General features: G+C 38.6%; 1 protein-coding gene across 2 annotated transcripts in view; it reads left to right on the plus strand.

Annotated features, from left to right (window-relative positions):
- Positions 1-3,064: 3,064 nt before the first annotated feature.
- The window catches only part of PLAGL1 (PLAG1 like zinc finger 1), a 45,473-nt gene continuing 30,900 nt past the window's right edge, over positions 3,065-17,637 (plus strand). For both annotated transcript variants that reach the window (XM_060114792.1, XM_060114790.1), the window contains exon 1: positions 3,065-3,109. The gene's annotated coding sequence lies outside the window, so the exon portion shown is untranslated. The remainder of the gene's footprint in view (positions 3,110-17,637) is intronic.

The raw sequence follows: 17,637 nt of genomic DNA on the forward strand, positions 1-17,637 counted from the left end.
TTAAACTGTTAGTATGGGAGTTGAGAAGTAGTTAGTTCTTTTAATACTGCACATCTGAAATGTCTGCTCCTCCATTCCTCCACTTCTTGAAGACTGGATAGCCCTTTTTTGAGCTCATCTCTTTCTTGAATACCTTGCTAAATGCAGCCAGTAACCAGTGCACTCTTCCAGTGTTTTGTTTTGTTACCTCTTCTAGGGCTGCAGTTTCATGAGGTAGGTGATCTGCCTCCCAAGGCACCAGGAGCAAATGCTTTACCAAATAGACCACTGTATAAAACACACCACTATCTTTCCAGCTCTTAAGATAATTTTTCTCACTGCTTCCTGACCACAAAGCCATGGTCATGTGTTTTAGGTTTTTGCTAGAGAAGCATCCTACTTCTGGTACCAATTTCTATATAGTCAGGATGGGCTAAAGTCATCTGTGCTAATGAGCCATCCCCAAACCTCAGTGGCTTCACAGAAGAACGGTTTATTTTCTTGTTCACACTAAACATCCTTTGTGGATTTGTGGGAAGCTCTACACCATCCACATTGTCAGACTTAGGCCTGTGGTGCGTCACCATCTTGAGCTGTATGCTTTCTGAAACACTTGGTCTTCTCGATTTACATGGTAGGGAAAGATAATATTAAATGGTCTTGTGCCAGTCATTAACTGTTTGTTGGCAGCCCAGAGCTAGTCACATGGCCCTGCCTAACTATAAGCAGGTAGAGAAGTCCAAGCAGGAATATAAACAGAAGGACTGGTACTGTGACTCTAAACAGTTAGAAGTTTTAAGACAGTAAACTAACTATAAAAATATACTCTGTCATTCCTTGACAGATTGATCTCAAATGACCAGGAAAACCAGGTTTGAATGTGGACTTCTTAGTCTTGAGGTTTCTGCACCTTTAGAACATGACATTGTCGGGAGAGCTGGCTCATCTTCTCTTTGCTTCACATCCTTGGCCCAGTTCTACACTATGAAGGGCACACAGTTGGTCATGTCCACACCCCTACAAACAGCCACTGCTTGGCCACCTCTTGAGCCTAGTGTGGCACATAGAGTGGCATGATCTGTCCTAAAAAGTAACAGGTTTAGGTGAAAGGACTGTGCAGTCCCTGGTGGCAGGCTTGAAGCTCTTTGAACAAGAATTCCATGGTTCCAGGATCCTGGAGTATAGTCTAGGAGGGGAGTCTGGGCCTGGGTGGGTATGTCCCCTTAGACACTTGGACTTTTCACTGTAGAGGGAATGATTTGCTGTGAACCACTCTTGCCCATGTTTAAGGACAGTGCTGAGCAAGTGTAATATCTGTGTTGGCTAGAAAATGAGAATAAGATATGAATGAGCACGGAAATCTATACCATTCTCGTGCTTACTAATTTAGCTTCCTAGATAGAGCTAGAAAGGGAAAATGCCCCGATCACCAAAGTTGAGTTGAATGTCTTGACAATTACTGTTTTTATTATAAAGTCCTCATTATAATATATAAATCAGTTTCTTATGTGTTTGCTCATAGCAAATTTATATCCTAGGTTTTCTGACCTTATGGAGGTATTGGGACTATGTCACATCTCTCTGAGTGATGCCCTTACCCTGTTACCATGTAATAGGAACAACTAAGAAACTGTGAGATCTAACCATCATGAAGGGCCGTCAGCCTGGGGAGCAGAATCTGGGTGATCAGATCAAATGTTAGCTCTACTACTTCATAACTGTCTGATATTAGGAAGGTTTTTTTTCTCTCTGAGCCAGAATTTTCTTATTTGTATAAAGGGGATAAACCCACCTATTCTCAGGTTGTTGTGATCAATATAATATACACCAAGTGGCCTACACAGAAAATATTCATAGGTCAAGCAAAGGCTTTTTCTCAATTAAAATAATGAAAAATAATGAGGTATTTTAAGAAGTAAATCTGAGATTTAGTACGGGGAGGGTGACATAAGGAAGGAAAGAGGTGGGGGTCCGTGGAAGATAAAGTCCTTAGTTTAATATCCTGAAAAGAGTGCTTTGGGGCAGCCCTAGGCTCTTGCTTATCTCCAAGGGAAGGTATGTATCTTTACTATCTCAACCTAATAATTTCTCTTGAGCTTCAGTGTCCTGATTTGTTAAATGACGATAATAGGAATTGCTTTGATGACCTTGATAAGGATCCTTTGATAGAGTGGTGGAGATAAGAGCCAAGGGAATGGGTTGGAAAGTGAATAGGAGGTGAGGAAATGGGGATTATCTGTTTTCAATTCTTTTCTGTGAAGTTAATCTGAGAAAGTTAGTCTGTGAAACATAGTGGGAACTGGAGGGCAATGCGAGGTCAGTGAAGGTTTTGTTTATTAAAGGTTGGGAAATACCAGAGCATGATTGTGTGTTGGGGAGAAGTACCTCTAGTAGAAAGGGAGACGATGATAATGGAGAGAAAACTTTGGATGGCGAGGTGGGGTTGACCTTTGGTGCTAGGAAGAGAAATTTGTAGGTTTAGCATTGGGAAGATGAGATGCTCCGTCCAGTAGCACGTTCGCTCGCGCTCGCGCTCTCTCTCTCACTCTCTCTCTCTCTCTCTCTCTCAGTGAAGCATGAAGTAGGGATGTTAGCAGAGAGATGTATGTACAAGTGTGGGGAGTGGGAGCCACAACTACTGAGCTCGCATGCTACAACTACTGAAGCCCACATGCTGCAACTTCTGAAGCCTGTGTGCCTAGAGCCCGTGCTCTGCAACAAGAGAAGCCACTGCAATGAGAAGCCTGCGCACCACAATGAAGAGTAGCCCCTGCTTGCTGCAACTAGAGAAAGCCTGCAGGCAGCAGCAAAGACCCAATGCCGCCAAAAATAAATAAATAAATAAATTTATTTTTAAAAGACCAGTGCATTGTATAATATATATGATATATATATACACACATATACTAATTGTGACATTGCACTTCAGTTTTGTGAAATATTACCACTGGGGAAACTGAGTAAAGGATACTGAAGGTCTCTCTTAAAACTTCATGTGAATCTGCAGTTATCTCAATGAAGTTACAATTAAAAATGCACACACAACTACTATATAAAACTAATATATAATTTTTACTTTTGTTTTTAGGTTTTTGCCGCCTGATTGACAACATAGTCATCATTGGCTTTTGTAAGTTGATATTTTCATTTCTTTATCCTTCACCTCCAACCTTGTATATTTTCTAATTACATGAGAATATTTTTCTAGAGAACCTGAACAAAAATTAGAGCAAAACCTTTCTTTTATTTGGTTCTTATATTATTTTAAAGATAGTCTCACTTTTTCTCATACAATTAGGTGATAGTTATTTTGAGAAGGTTTGAATTACACATCTTGGGCTACGGCCATCTGCTTCTTTGGAGTGACTTCCTATCAGGGTTATGATTAGCAGGAGCAAAGTGCCATCTGTGGAGCTGAGGTGGCACATCCATCCATCCTGTTGGACATCACAGTCTTCACCTAGAACATCCTTGTGGCAGATGGTAAGAGGGGCACAACATCCTGGGAGAAAGCCACTAATGTGAATGGTTTGACTAATGAGGTATAACAAATTCTGTTTCGTTTATCTGTGAAAATCTGGCAATGAGATGAAATGAAGGGAGAACTGCAGATTGGGAGAATTTAGCTTTATTCTCATTTTATCATTTGGAGTAGCTATATTTCTGTTCAGTAACTTTTTCTTGTAGCATATTGAAGAAAAATTTAGATCTCCTGTTTCATGGTAGTTTTTTTAATTCAGTGAAATCTAAACATTTGAAATAGATTTGAACAAACATTTTTAACCTGGGAAATGAATTATCCCCTCTATCACTGAAAACATTTACAGTATTAAGTGGCTAATCCTCTCCACTCCAGCCAAACTTTCTTCTCCCTTAGTCTTCCTCATCTCAGTAAATGGCAACTACATTCCTCCAGTTGCTCAGATAGTCTCTGTGGCACCATCATCCTCTCTTCTTTCTGTCATCCCCTATACACTCAGCTGTCAGGAAATACTGTCAGCTCTGCCTTAAATATATCTAGAAGATGACTGCTTTTCACCATGTATTCCACTACCATACTGGTCAAAGCCTTCATCTTTTTATTAAAATAGCCTCCTAACTTGTTTCCCTGCTTTTACACTTTCTCCCCTATAACCCATTCTCCAAATGGCAGCCAGATAAATTATTTAAAACTCTTAAGTCTGATCATGTTACTTTTCTGCTCCAGTGACTCCGGTGCCTCTCTTCACAGAGGCTTATCGACTTCTACATGATATGGGCCCCCATTACCTCTGATCTAACCTAACCTATTACTGCTCCCCCTCACTCACTGCTTTAGCCATACCAATATTCTTATTCCTACATTGGGGTTTTGCAATTACTGTTCCCACAAATAGCCACATGACTCACTTCCTTACCTCCTTTAAATCTTTGCAAGATTGTCATCTCTGCATCCAGGCCTTCCCTGACTACCTTATTTCAAATTACCACTGTTTCTCCCTGCCTTACACTCCCAGCACTTCCTATCACTACAGTACTTTATTTATTTTTTATTATTTTTAAAATAAATTTATTTGTTTTTATTTATTTGTTGGCTGCATTGGGTCTTCGTTGCTGCATGCGGGCTTTCTGTAGTTGTGGTGAGAGGGGCTACTCTTTGTTGTGGTGCGTGGGCTTCTCCTTGCAGTGGCTTCTCGTTGCAGAGCACGGGCTCTAGGCACGCAGGCTTCAGTAGTGGCACGTGGGCTCAGTAGTTGTGGCTCGCGGGCTCTAGAGCGCAGGGTCAGTAGTTGTGGCACATGGGCTTAGTTGCTCCGCAGCATGTGGGATCTTCCCGGACCAGGGCTCGAACGCATGTCCCCTGCATTGGCAGGCGGATTCTTAACCACTGCACCACCCAGGGAAATCCCAGTACTTTATTTTTTTAACCACCTTCTGTTATATATTTTACTTGTCTTTCTCCCTTTCACTTGAAGATGAACTCTACGAGAGTAATAATTTTTGTGTGTTTTGTTTACAAAGATGGGAAAGTGGGATAGGGAAAATGGATTGTATAGCGGTTACTGACTTTGCCTAATACAACCTTCTCTTGTTGCCTCGTGACCACAGAGATAGGTAAGTGAAAAAAGCAACTAAAATCTCAATCATCTGTATATTTCTAAGGATTACTGGGAGAAAAACTAGGTTTGAAATTTCTTCTAAGAATATACTTCATTTTCTTTTCAGTGCTTGTTTGATCAGAAGTTCTTTGGTAAAAATGAGTAGATATTGATACTTTCAGTAAATGACTCCTAATACCATTTTGTTACTGAAGATTTAGAGTGTTCTATCAGAATTTAGTTCTAGAAGTGTGCTTTTTAAGAGCTATAAATTAAGAGCAGACAGAATGGTGGATAGCACAAGTTTTAGAATCAAGTGTAGCCTGGCTTGAATTCTGGCTGTGATTCCAATGAGTACACTATAAGCAAGTTAATGAGGCTTTCTTAGCCACAGTTTGTCTTTTATAAAATTGAAATAATAGTTGTGAGGCTTATGAGGATTAATTTAGGTGATAGAACTGGCCATTAGCAACATTCAGTAACTATTAATCCTTTAATCTGATATTGCTCAGTTTTATAAGCTTGAGATACTAGTAATAAATTATTTTACAGTGTACTTTGTAGAGAAGACAGTCCTTTATAATTTATGTCATTACATATAGTAAATTTTGAAAAAAATTATGTATATTTTATGGAAGAGAAAATGACTAGGAGACATGAGCTGCTCTGTAATGTGACCCCAGAAAAATTTTTGCATATTTTGTAATCTCTACACTTTAGCAATGTAGAGAGGATGAAATGAGATAGTGTAGATTTGTCAGTACTTATTTGTAACTATAAAACATTAATGCAAATGTAAGGAATTGGAATATCATACTGAGGGGACTTCTACCATGACTTCCAGTCATGATGTAGTAACAGGAACTGGATTTATTATCCTACCTTAGCAAAACAAACAAACAAACAAACAAAACCCCATAAAATGTATGAAACAAAGGTTTTCAGACATTGGGTGACAAGTGGCATAAGACAGTTAACCCTGAGATAAAGGAAACAAATGATGGGCCCAAGGCCACAGTGTAAGAGGGGAACCCAAACACAGCCCAGTAGTCACCCTGAATTGAGGTGATTAAGCTGGCAATTCAGGGAGGTTGAAGCAGCTAGAATTTGCAGGACAGAGGACCAGGGAGAAGAGAGCTCTGGAGCTCTTCGGAGGGTTCCCTTGGAGTCTTCAGCTGAGTGCTGATTAGTGCATGCTTACGAGAGAACTACCCAAGGCTTGGAGAAAAACCACTGGGAAGGGAAAGTTAGCTCATGTAGTGCTGGGATGTGTGCATCCCCACCATTCAGAGTAGAAAAACTTTGTAATACAAGTGGCATTAGATGGAGTGCTCAGAAGGGTGAGGCAAAATTAGCCCTAGACTAAAGGCTGCCCTGATCCTACCTAAAAAATCTTAAAAGTGGGAATTCCCTTGTGGTCCAGTGACTAGGACACAGGTTTTCATTGCCGTGGACCTGGGCTCGATCCCTGACTGGGGAACTGAGATCCCACAAGCTGCACTGTGTGGCAAAAAAACCAAAACAAAACAAAATCTTAAAAGTAAGCCATTAAAGAGGAATCATAAAAGTTTTTTAGTAAAGGTCCAGATGGAAAATACTTTAGGCTTTACAGGCAATATGACGTCTGCTGCAACTACTTAGCTCTGCCATTGTAATGTTAAAGCAGTCATAGACAATATGTAAATGAATGGGGGTGGCTGTATTCTAATAAAACTTCATTTACATAAATAGACTCTGGGACAAATTTGGCTTGTGCACCATAATTTGCAGACTTCCGGTTTACAGGGTCAAACTGTGGAACTTCCTTGGCAGTCCAGTGGTTAAGACTCCACGCTTCCATTGCAGGGTGCACGGGTTAGACCCCACATGCCGCGGACAAAAAATTAAAATAAAAAAGAAAAGGGTCGAATTGTTCCTAGTCGCTTAACTCCAACTCAGAACAAAGCTCAAGAATATATAAAGAAACACAAAATATCCAGCACCTAACAAGGTAAAGTACACAATGTCTAGCATTCAATCAAAATTTACCAGATATGCAAAGAAACAGGAAAATTCAGTAGTAAGAGAAACTTCAATCAATAAAAATAGACTCAGAAATGAAACAGATATTAATAAACAAATTTAATAAACATTTTAAGTAATTTAATAAGATTTTAATAAATAACATATTCACTAAATGAAGATATTAAAAACATTAGTATAACTAAGTTTTGTATGTTCAAGATAATAGAGGAAGCATACATTTGTTAAGAAAAGACATGAAAGCTATAAAATGACCCAAATTGATCTTCTAGAGACAACATAAACATCTGAGATGAAAAATACACTGGATAGGATTAACAGCAGACTAGACACTGCAGAAAGATTGCATGAACTTGAAGACACAGCAATAGAAATTATACAAAATAAAACACATACACACAAACCCTGGGGAAAAAAGCCCATCAGTGAGCTATGGGATAACTTTAAACAGCCAAAAAATATTGTGTAATTAGAGTCTCCAAAGGAGGGAGGGAACAGAAAAAATTTTTTTAAAATAATGGCTGAAAATTTGCTAGATTTAATGAAAACCATAAGCCCACAAATCTCAGAAGCTCAATGAAAAGCTAGCAATTACCAAAAAAAAAAAAGGAAAGAAAAAAATGAAGAAAATTACACCAAGGCACCACATTAATCGGATAATTTAAAACCAGTAATAACGAGAAAGATTTTAAAATAGAGAATGAAGAAACTATACATTTAGAGGAAAAAAGAACGACAGCAGACTTTTCATCAAAAGCAAAGCAAAAGCCAGAAGACAGTGGAGCAATGTCTTTAAAGTAGTGAAAGGAAAAACTGTTAACCTAGAAATCTATAGCTAATGAAAATATTTTTCAAAAAAGATAGTGAAATAAAGACATTTTCAGACATTCAAAAGCTTAAAGAGTTAATCACTGTTAGACCCACACTACAAGAAATGTTAAAGTCCTCAGGAAGAAAGAAAATAATACCAAGTGGAAATAAAGAGCACCAGAAATGGTAAACACCTGGGTAAATGTATAAAGTTTTGCTTTTTTAAATTTAAATCTTTTTAAAAAGGTAATCGTTAAAACAAAATAGTAATAGTGGAGTTGGGGTTTATAACATATAAAAGGTGTGACAATAATTGCACAAAGGTCAGGAGGGGAAAAATTGAAATATAATATTAAAGTTTTTTTTACTATATGTGAAGAAGTACAATATCCCTTAAAGGGATATTGTAATAAGTTAAGGATATAGCCATAAACCCTAAATCAACACTAAAGCATAAAAAAATAGTCATAAGACAAAGGAGATAAATCAGAAAAAAAAAATTAGTTCAAAAGAAGGCAGGGAAAAAGGGAAAAGGGAATGGAGAACAGATGGGACAAATACAAAAAAAGCAAGATGCTACATTTCAACCTAACCATATCAATAATCACATTAAGTATAAATGGTCTAAATACTCTCATTAAAAGGCAAAGAATATCAGATTAGGTTCAAAAAAACCCCCCAAAACAAGGATTAACTCTATGCTGCCTGCAAAAATAGTGTACAACATATATATAAAGACAAATAGATTACAAGCTAAAGGATGGAAAATAATATACACTTCAGCACTAATTTTTTAAAAAGCCTGTGGACTTCCACGGTGACTCAGTGGTTAAGAATCTAGCTACCAATGCAGGGGACACAGGTCCAATTCCTGGTCTGGGAAAATCCCACATGCCGTGGAGCGACTGAGCCCGTGTGCCACTACTACTGAGCCTGAGCTCTAGAGCCCATGTGCTGCAACTACTGAAGCCTGCACACCTAGAGCCCATGCTCCGCAACAAGAAAAGCCACTGCAAAGAGAAGCCCATGCAGTGCAATGAAGAGTAGCTCCCACTCGCTGCAACTAGAGAAAGCCCGGGCGCAGCAACGAAGACCCAACACAGCCAAAAAAAAAAAAAAAAAAAAAGCCTGGAGTGGGGACTTCCTTGGTGGTCCAGTGGTAAAGAACCTGCCTTGTAATGCAGGGGATGTGGGTTCAATCCCTGGCCGGGGAACTAAGATCCCACGCGCCAGGGGCAACTAAGCCCATGCACCACAACTACTGAGCTCGTGTGCCTTAATGAGAGAGTCCATGTGCTGCAAACTACAGAGCCCATGTGCTGTGGACCCCATGTGTCACAACTACAGAGCCCATGTGCCCTGGAAGCCCGTGTGCCACAGTGAAAGATCCCTTATGCCTCAACAAAGATCCTGCGTGCTGCAACTAAGACCCGATGCAGCCAAAAAAAAATACAAGAAAATAAATAAGTTTTTTTTTTTTTAAAGCCTGGAGTGGCTATATTAATATCAGACAAAGTAGAAATTAGAGCAAAGAATATTGCCAGGGAGAAAGAGGATTCTTTCATAATGATAAAGTAAATTCATCAAAAAAACATCATCTTAAATGTTTATGCACCTAATAACAGGGTTTCAGTATATACAAGGAGAAATAGACACATCCACAAATGTAGTCAGATTTCAGTACCGTCTCTGAACAGATAAATCAAGTAGGTAACAAACCAATAAAGATATAGAAGGCTAAAACACCACTATCAACCAGCTTGACCTAATTGACAGTTATAGAACACTCTACCCAACAAAAGCAGAATACACATTCTTTTCAAGCATGCCCAGATTTATCAAGATAGACCATATTCTGGGTAAAAAAAACAAGACAATTAATTTAAAAGGGTTTAAATCATACAAAGGTTAAATCAGAACAGAAAGGTATCTGGAAAAGTATCTTATAACTGAACAACACACTTCTAAATAACCCAGGGGCACATTCTAGGCCATACAGAACATGTTACATTTCAAAGAATGCCAGTCATACAAAATACATTCTCAGACAACAGTGGAAATAAAATGGAAATTAATAACAAAAAGATAGTGTAAAAATTCTCAAATATTTGGAAATTAACACACTTCTAAATAATGCCTGCTGCATCAAAGAAGTCTCACGAAATATTTAAAAATACTTTAAAATAAAGTGAAATATAGTCTATAAAAATGTGTGGGATGCAGCTAAAATAGTGCTTGGAAGGAAATTTATAGCATTAAATGTTTATATTAGAAAAAAACCTAAAATCAATAATTGAAGTTTCCAACTTATGAAACTAGAGAAGAGCAAATTAAACTTAAAGCAAGCAGAAGAAAGTAAATAATAAAAATTAGAGAAGTCAACAAAATTGAAAATAGGAAAATGATAAAGAAAAATCAACAAAATGGAAAGCTGGTTTCTTTGAACAAGATTAATAAAATGATAAACATATAGCGAGGCTAACCAAGGAAAAAAGAGAGAAGACATAAATTACCAGTATCAGGAAGGAAAGAGGAGCCATGACTACTGACCTCGTGGATTTTACAGGGCTAATGAGAGAATACTACAATCTCTGCCCACAAATTTGAAATGGACCAAATTCTAGAAAGATTACAAACTACCAAAACTCCCTCAGGGAGAAACAGATTACCTGAACAGCTCTATATCTATTAAAGACATCAAATTAATAGTATATGTTAAAAACAAATAAACAATACCACCACCACCAAAAACCTTCCAAAAAAGAAAACACCCAGGCCCAAATGGTCACCCTGGTGAAGTTTACCAAATCACCCATGTGACATAAATGAAAAGGGTAATTGGGAAATATTTTCAACTGAATGGAAATGAAACATATTTCCAAATAATTAGGATGCAACTATAGCAGTGCTTAGAGGGAAACTTATAGCACTAGGTATCTATATTAGGAAAGAACAGTCTCAAATTAATGGCTCAAGGTAAGGGATTGTTAAAATTGCCTTCAAATAACTGAATGTCTTTTGTTAAAAAATATGTTTCATATTGTTGGAGAAGACAATTAGAAGTGGTTATAAAAAGGCAATTCTTAGCCCTTCATAAGTAAGAAATAACGATCAAAGTTCCACAGCTATGGACTGAGTTTCTTTAGTGAGACATGCTTCCTTAGACATTCTTAAGGGTTCTTCCCAACTATTAATTTCTGAGATAAATGGTAGTGAAGGAAAAAAAAATTTCTCAGTGTTAATAGGCTATAGATAAACAAGCACATTTAAACTGATGTGTTATATAGTAGGTAATGCAATGTAAGAATGAGCAGTAATTTTTAAAAATCACAGAACTATAGAATTAGAAGGAGCCTTAAGTGGTGTTGAGTCAAACAACAGTGGCCTCGATTCCCTGCCTTTTTAAATATCAAAGCGCTGGATAAAAACCATTTTTAAAGGGGGAACCATTGAAGTTTGCAGATCAGCAAAAGCAGTGAAGGACAACTAAATCACTGAATGACATATTCAGAATTCAGAGAAAATCCCATGAAGCTCAAGAACAATCAAGAATATTCTAGACGTGCTTGTGTACCAGGTAGAAGTTGGATAAATGCCATCTGCTTTCCAAAGCCTTTTCTGGCTCTCCAAGACTTACTGGCCTGTCTCTGTCTTCCCATAGTATTTTGTACAGTCTGCACTGTAGCATCTACATACCATCATCTATCAATAAGGGGTCATGAAAAATGAGACAAGGAGTTAAAAAGTAAGGTTTGCCTTTTATCACTGGCAGTCTTTTCTTGTGCTAGAAAGTTAATCCATGTTCTCCTAGTGAGTAGCATGAGGGTCAAATGAAGTAAGACATGTATTAGTTCTTTGAAAACTTTAATGCACTAGTTACATAAAACAAATATTCCTATTAGGTATTTTTCTCTCCGTGTGGCAATAGTCTGTGAATTTCTGCCTAACACCAATACATTTCTACTTAAAATGGTTAAACGGCAAGAAGTAAAACTGATTGTACAGAAAAACAACATTGCTGCTTTATAGCAACCACGGAATTGCCTCAGTTTTTTTTTTTTTTTTTAAGACAGTTCAGTTAGTGTTTCTATTTTGTGTAGTAGCTATCTTTTATGACAGTTTGATCTTGGTTTATTACTTGGGCCCATAAAATCCTAGACTTGAGTGCTAAATTTTTAGTGCTAGAGGGAATCATGTAATCTAGAGGCTAAAAGTTAAATTTTGTGTCTTTTTATTGAAAAGGAAGCATTTTCCCCCTTTTAACAAGTTTTATATTGGTTTGATTTTCAACATCAATGATAATAGCTACCATTATTGAGCATTTCTTATATGCTAACACTGCTCCAGGTGCTTTACACAGGTTATCTAATTCTATCCTTTGCAAGCCCTGTGAAAGAAGGTATTATTCCTCTTTTACAGATGAGGAAACCGAGGTTCTGGAAATACTGTTAAATTGCTTTATTTAAAAAACTACTAAAAGGTGACACTAAAATTTGAATGTGAACCTGACACCAGAGTCCATACTCTTAAACACTGCCTCCTTGAATGAGTGGTACAATGCATTGGGCTTAGAAATAGATTCTGATTACTTATTTAATACAGTTACGGAGAACGTCAGTGAATAATTACATGCAGAGGTGGTAGCTAGGGGCAAAGGAAACAGCATGGGATTTAGAAACAGTATTTAAAGTTGTGACTCATATACTTATTTGTTCTGTGACTTTGGCAAATCAATTTATTACCTCTCTTGAGGCTTTTTTCCTCATTCAAAAATAGAAATTCATAAAACCACCTATCTCAGATGGTTATGGTGAAGATCAAATTGATGTTTCTAAGTGCTTTGTAAATGCTTTTGAAAAGTATATAAGTGAATTGATGAGTATATGTTGTCATTTGCCATAGCCGTTCTTCAAGTAGTAAATTTTCTGAGTGCTTTTAAAAAATGATTTGATTTACAGAAACGTAGTGAGTTTCCAAAGCAGCTCTATTGAATTAGAGTGATCTATTATAGAAGGAGGTTCTACTCATAAGACCAGCTTTCTTCGATGAAGTACATCGTTTTTGAGGAACGATTATTTCACAATACTTTGTAAAGGAATTCTTCACGGATGTTTCTGTCTCCATTTTGGAAGAGTAGGGGGACACAGAGGCCAAAGTGAATCAGTGCCAGAGTCAGCTTTGAGGTTCCTAATATAACTGTCACACTGAGCCTACCAAGAATTCCACTACCTTTCCTGCGCAGTTGGGAGTTCTGTATTTTCTAAGTTTATTTCTGTCCCAGTTTGAGAAAAGTGAAAGTCTTTACCTTGAGGACTGTTCAGTACCCTATACAAAATGGCATCTTTGGCAGTCAAATGAATAATCAATGAATGGACCCCCCCCAGGTCAGTCCCGAAGCTCCTAAGATGGGCACGTGGGAAGGTTGTGTTCTGTGTCATGGAGTGAGTTCTCCATACCTTTCATTCCAGTATTGTTTATTTTCTTTTTGGTTTAGGAATTTTGAAACTTAACCCATCTATTCCCATGTTGACTCAGGAATAGCAGCAGAAATGGAGGGGAGCACAATAAAATGAACGCATTTTGTTACGGGCTGTCGTGAACGTGGTGTCAAAGTAGCAGCTCGGTATTCAGTGGAGACTTTGGAAGTCTTTTAATTCTGTGTGTTCAGTGTAGGTAACCAATCAGGATAATCCACTTTCTTTCCTAGTCCCTCTGGCTCTCCCCTCCCCCCTCGCTAACCCTCTTCACTCACATGCGCGCGCGCGCGCACACACACACACACACACGCACACACACACACACACCCTACCCCTCATTCACCCACAGACTGTCATTTAAGAGCTTGGAGTACCAGTTTCGGTGATTACCTAGCTCACATCAAAAAGCTAACTGTTCCATCTCTGTTCGTGTTTGTGTTTTGCAAACAGAATTTGTGCAAACGGAGTCTCTCTAGGTCGCGTGGCCTTCTCTGGAGATGAGGCCTGAGGGAAGCCCCAGGAGTTACAGCTCTCAGTTCACCCCACGGTAGTAGTTTACTGGGTGTGAACCAAGAAGGGCAGTGCGGGTAGCTGACCTCCCATCATCAGCAGAACCATCAGGTTGAGAATAGAGTGTCCCAGTGGTTTAGGTATGGTGACACGAAAGAAACTGCAGATTCAGTGAGACCATCGCTTGTGGGATTGCAGGGTGGAGAAAGAAAGGGAGAGTGAGCGAGCATAGTTTATTTATGGAATGTCGGGGGGCCATCGTGGCTCAGCGGGCCCTAGAAGCGGAGGACTTCCCTCAGCGCTTGTTTTCTCCCTCTGACCTTGGATGAACTAGCGAGCAGTATATTATGCCGGGTGATTGTGCTGGTTTGTCATGGTTAGCATTCTGGACTGTCACTGGAATGTAGGAAACGGATGAATTTGAATTGAACCATGAGGTGGTCTGCCGGCCCTCTCCTTGTCTCGAGGAAACCTGTCGCTGTTTGTCTGGGCCTGGCCTAATGAAAGCAGTGGAGGGAAAGAGAGGTGGGCCTTTGATCTCTTTGTTGCAGCTGCTCCCTGGGAACTCACTGAAATCAATGCCCTGTTTTCCTGAAGGAATGAATGGCTCTGCCTAACTAGCTTTGTGAAGCCGTGGGGGAATTCACTGCCTCTGTTTATTGACAGCTGAAAAGGAGCACATGGGGTGGAATGGACCTTCTTGTGAAAACCAGGCACAGGGAAAATTAGACCTCAATTTAACACAGAGGAATTTGGAAATTCACCCCAAAGGAGACGTGGTTTCTCATGCTTACATTAGAATTCCTCAAGTTTGGGGCTAGTGTGTAGTGAACAATGGAGGTTCTGTCACAACTGTGTTATAAGCAGGAATATGATGTGCATAATAAATGACGTTAAGTAGAAGTGGATTCAATACCCTCCTTAGTTTTTTAAACACAGAAGTAGAGAAAGACAAATATTAACCATGATATAATCAGGTGATTCTTTTATTTTTGCTTTAAGAAGAAGAGAAAAAAATGGATACTTATTTTAGGCATGGTTAATGTGGTATCACTAAGTCTCTAGAATGTGTCTTTCATTCATTTATGTTTCAAAACATCTTTGAACTTTGTGTCTAAGTTTCATTCACTTAGCTGTTTGTGCTGTTCTGGGTTGTGTGTGTTGAGTGGAAATACTACAAATCACATTTATTTTTAAAATGTTTATTCTTGGGATGTTATAACTGGAAGTCTGCGTCAAACATAAATGAAACTGGCTTGTAGACCAATTTAGCACTTGCGATGAGAACAGTTCATAAATCCTAAAACTACTGCCTTACTTTTGACAACACAGTAAAGAAAAAGTCGAGTTTATCACAAGGAAACATCACCATACCTTCTTTTATCTCTCCCCTCACTTGCTTGATTTCCCAGGAAGAATTTATAGCTCTTTCCTTTGGCCCTCAGCCCTTTGTGCACACCTCTATTATAACACTTAACACATTGCCCTGTAGCTCTTTGTTTAGGTGTATTCTTTTAGCTGGAAGTAAAGCAGCTGTGTCGTATTCATTTTTATATCTCCAAACCCAGCAAAGCTCTTGGCTCAGTGAATGTGTGCTGAATGAATGGGGATTGATAGCTCCCTGTACATTACTTTGAATGTAATTACTTATCCAGGCTTCAACTGCAAATACTACATTTAGGAAAACCTGATTGATCTATTGTTACCTGATTGGTGCCATAGCTTTTAAAAATCTTTCCTTTATGGAGAATTATTAAACAGTTTTTCAATGTGGCAAGTTTGTTGGGCAGTCCGTCAGCCTCTGAACAGGAGGCATAGAAAGCGTATGGCATTGCCCTTCTCAAATCCAAGCTCTCTTCTATAATATTCTTTAAAAAAAATAAGTCTCAGCACAGTGGTTAGGTATTTTCAGTAAGAAGATGAAAAAACTTTTAATTTAGAGTTTTGTAGACTTTCACCTGACCAGATTTAGTGATTGAGATGGATAGACTTCCATTTTCAGGTTTTCATTCTATGATGTAACGTTAAATAATGCAAAACAAAACCTTTGACAGTTTCTTTAACCAGCTTTACCACCACTCTATGTTATGAACCTCTTGTCAAAGGAAGCAAGCACCTTTACTTCTAAGTGAAAAGTGTGTAAGGGAAATTTTCATTCTAGAGGACTACTGTGATTTCACAGGACCCTAGGACAAGCCCAATTTCTGAGTTATTCTCAAGCTAAACCCGATTTCTTTTTAAACCAGAGCTTTAAGTGGGAAATAGTTGTCAAGATTCTTTGAGAAAAATAACATCTTAAAATCATAATGGAAAACTTTAGAAAAGGTGAGGGCAGGGGAGAGGTAAGTAAGCACCCAAGTACAGGAACTGGCTAATATTTTATTCTCCACGTTATTTTTGTTTTGTTTTTACCACAAAGATTACGTTAAAAGCAATCTGTTTGGTTTTCTGTCTGGATTAAAAGTAGGGATGAAGTTTAAAATACAGGTTTACAAATTTATGAGTCGTGGTAGCAGTCTTGTAGAGGGATAGGTGCTTGTATGGGTCATACAAATGTGGTCGATTCAGCAGGTTGTGATTCTGCTGAGATTTTAGATTTCTTACAAAACAGGAAAATTACCATGGCCTTGATCATTGATAGACTCTCGCCCCCGTAAGTATTAACTTGTAGATAAGAAAGCTGTAAGCCTCTGACTTAGGTTTTATAACTCGGCTGCTCAATCCTCCCAGTTTCTGGAAGTAATTTCGTGTGACATCATACCAAAGTCGGGAGGGGTGGAGGATGGAAGGAGAAGTAGGAAATCAAACGACACTTTTCCGTTTGATGTTTCAGCTTAAAAGCGGTGAGGCGTATCTTGTCTACATTGATAGAACTACAGACAGGCCCCAGGGAGTGACTGTAGTTAAAAGTTGTGTTCTTGCTGTGTTTATAGAACCAGATAACGTCAACTACATGATCCTCCATAAAAGAGTCCTTTTCTCAGGCCTGAAGACTGTTGTCCTATACAAGAAGAATTTCAAATAATTTAAGTCAGACCCTCAAAATATGTTTGGGGATCAACATATATTAGATCTTTGTATTTATGTGTGTGTTTATCTCCACAGACAAACTTCCTAGCAGAAGGATACTTCCCTCTTAGCCAGCTTCCCATCCATCCAAATAAAGCGGCCCTAATACAGGCTGATCTAGTCACTGAAAGGGAAACATCCTCCTTACGGGTTAGGTTGAATTACAAGAAAGACGGGTATGCTTACTGTCAACAAGTCCTGCCCTTCAGGCCTCTCCTCTGAATAGTAAGCTTGTCTTTGAAAAAAAAAATTGCAGTTAAGCAAAGGTTCCTTTGGTTTTGGGTTTTTTTTTTTTTTTTTTTTGGTTTGGTTTTTGTTTGCCTGTTTGTTTGTTTTTGGCCTTTTAATGGTCTTTCCTTGCTCTTTGTCATCTTCTTCCCCTCTTCCCCAGTGCACGCTCAGCCCTACTTGGGTACTTGCTTCCTTTTCCTAAAGGATAACGTTCTTAGTTGACCCTTTTACAAAAGGTTCTGATTATCATCTGATTTCTTCCTGAGGCTCTGAGAAATTTTCACTTGAATTGGGGTCTCTGGAAAAGAATTGCAGATACAGGAGTCCACCTTGCTTCCCAGGTGCAGTGTCCAGCACTTCGCTCACATTAACTCATTTAATCCTCAACAGGCTTTTAGGCTATAGGTATGGTTATCGGCTCCATTTTACAGGCGAGAAGCTGAGGCAGAGAGCTGTTCAAC

The sequence above is a fragment of the Mesoplodon densirostris genome, chromosome 12 (genome assembly GCF_025265405.1).
Source record: "Mesoplodon densirostris isolate mMesDen1 chromosome 12, mMesDen1 primary haplotype, whole genome shotgun sequence".
NCBI lineage: Eukaryota > Metazoa > Chordata > Mammalia > Artiodactyla > Ziphiidae > Mesoplodon > Mesoplodon densirostris.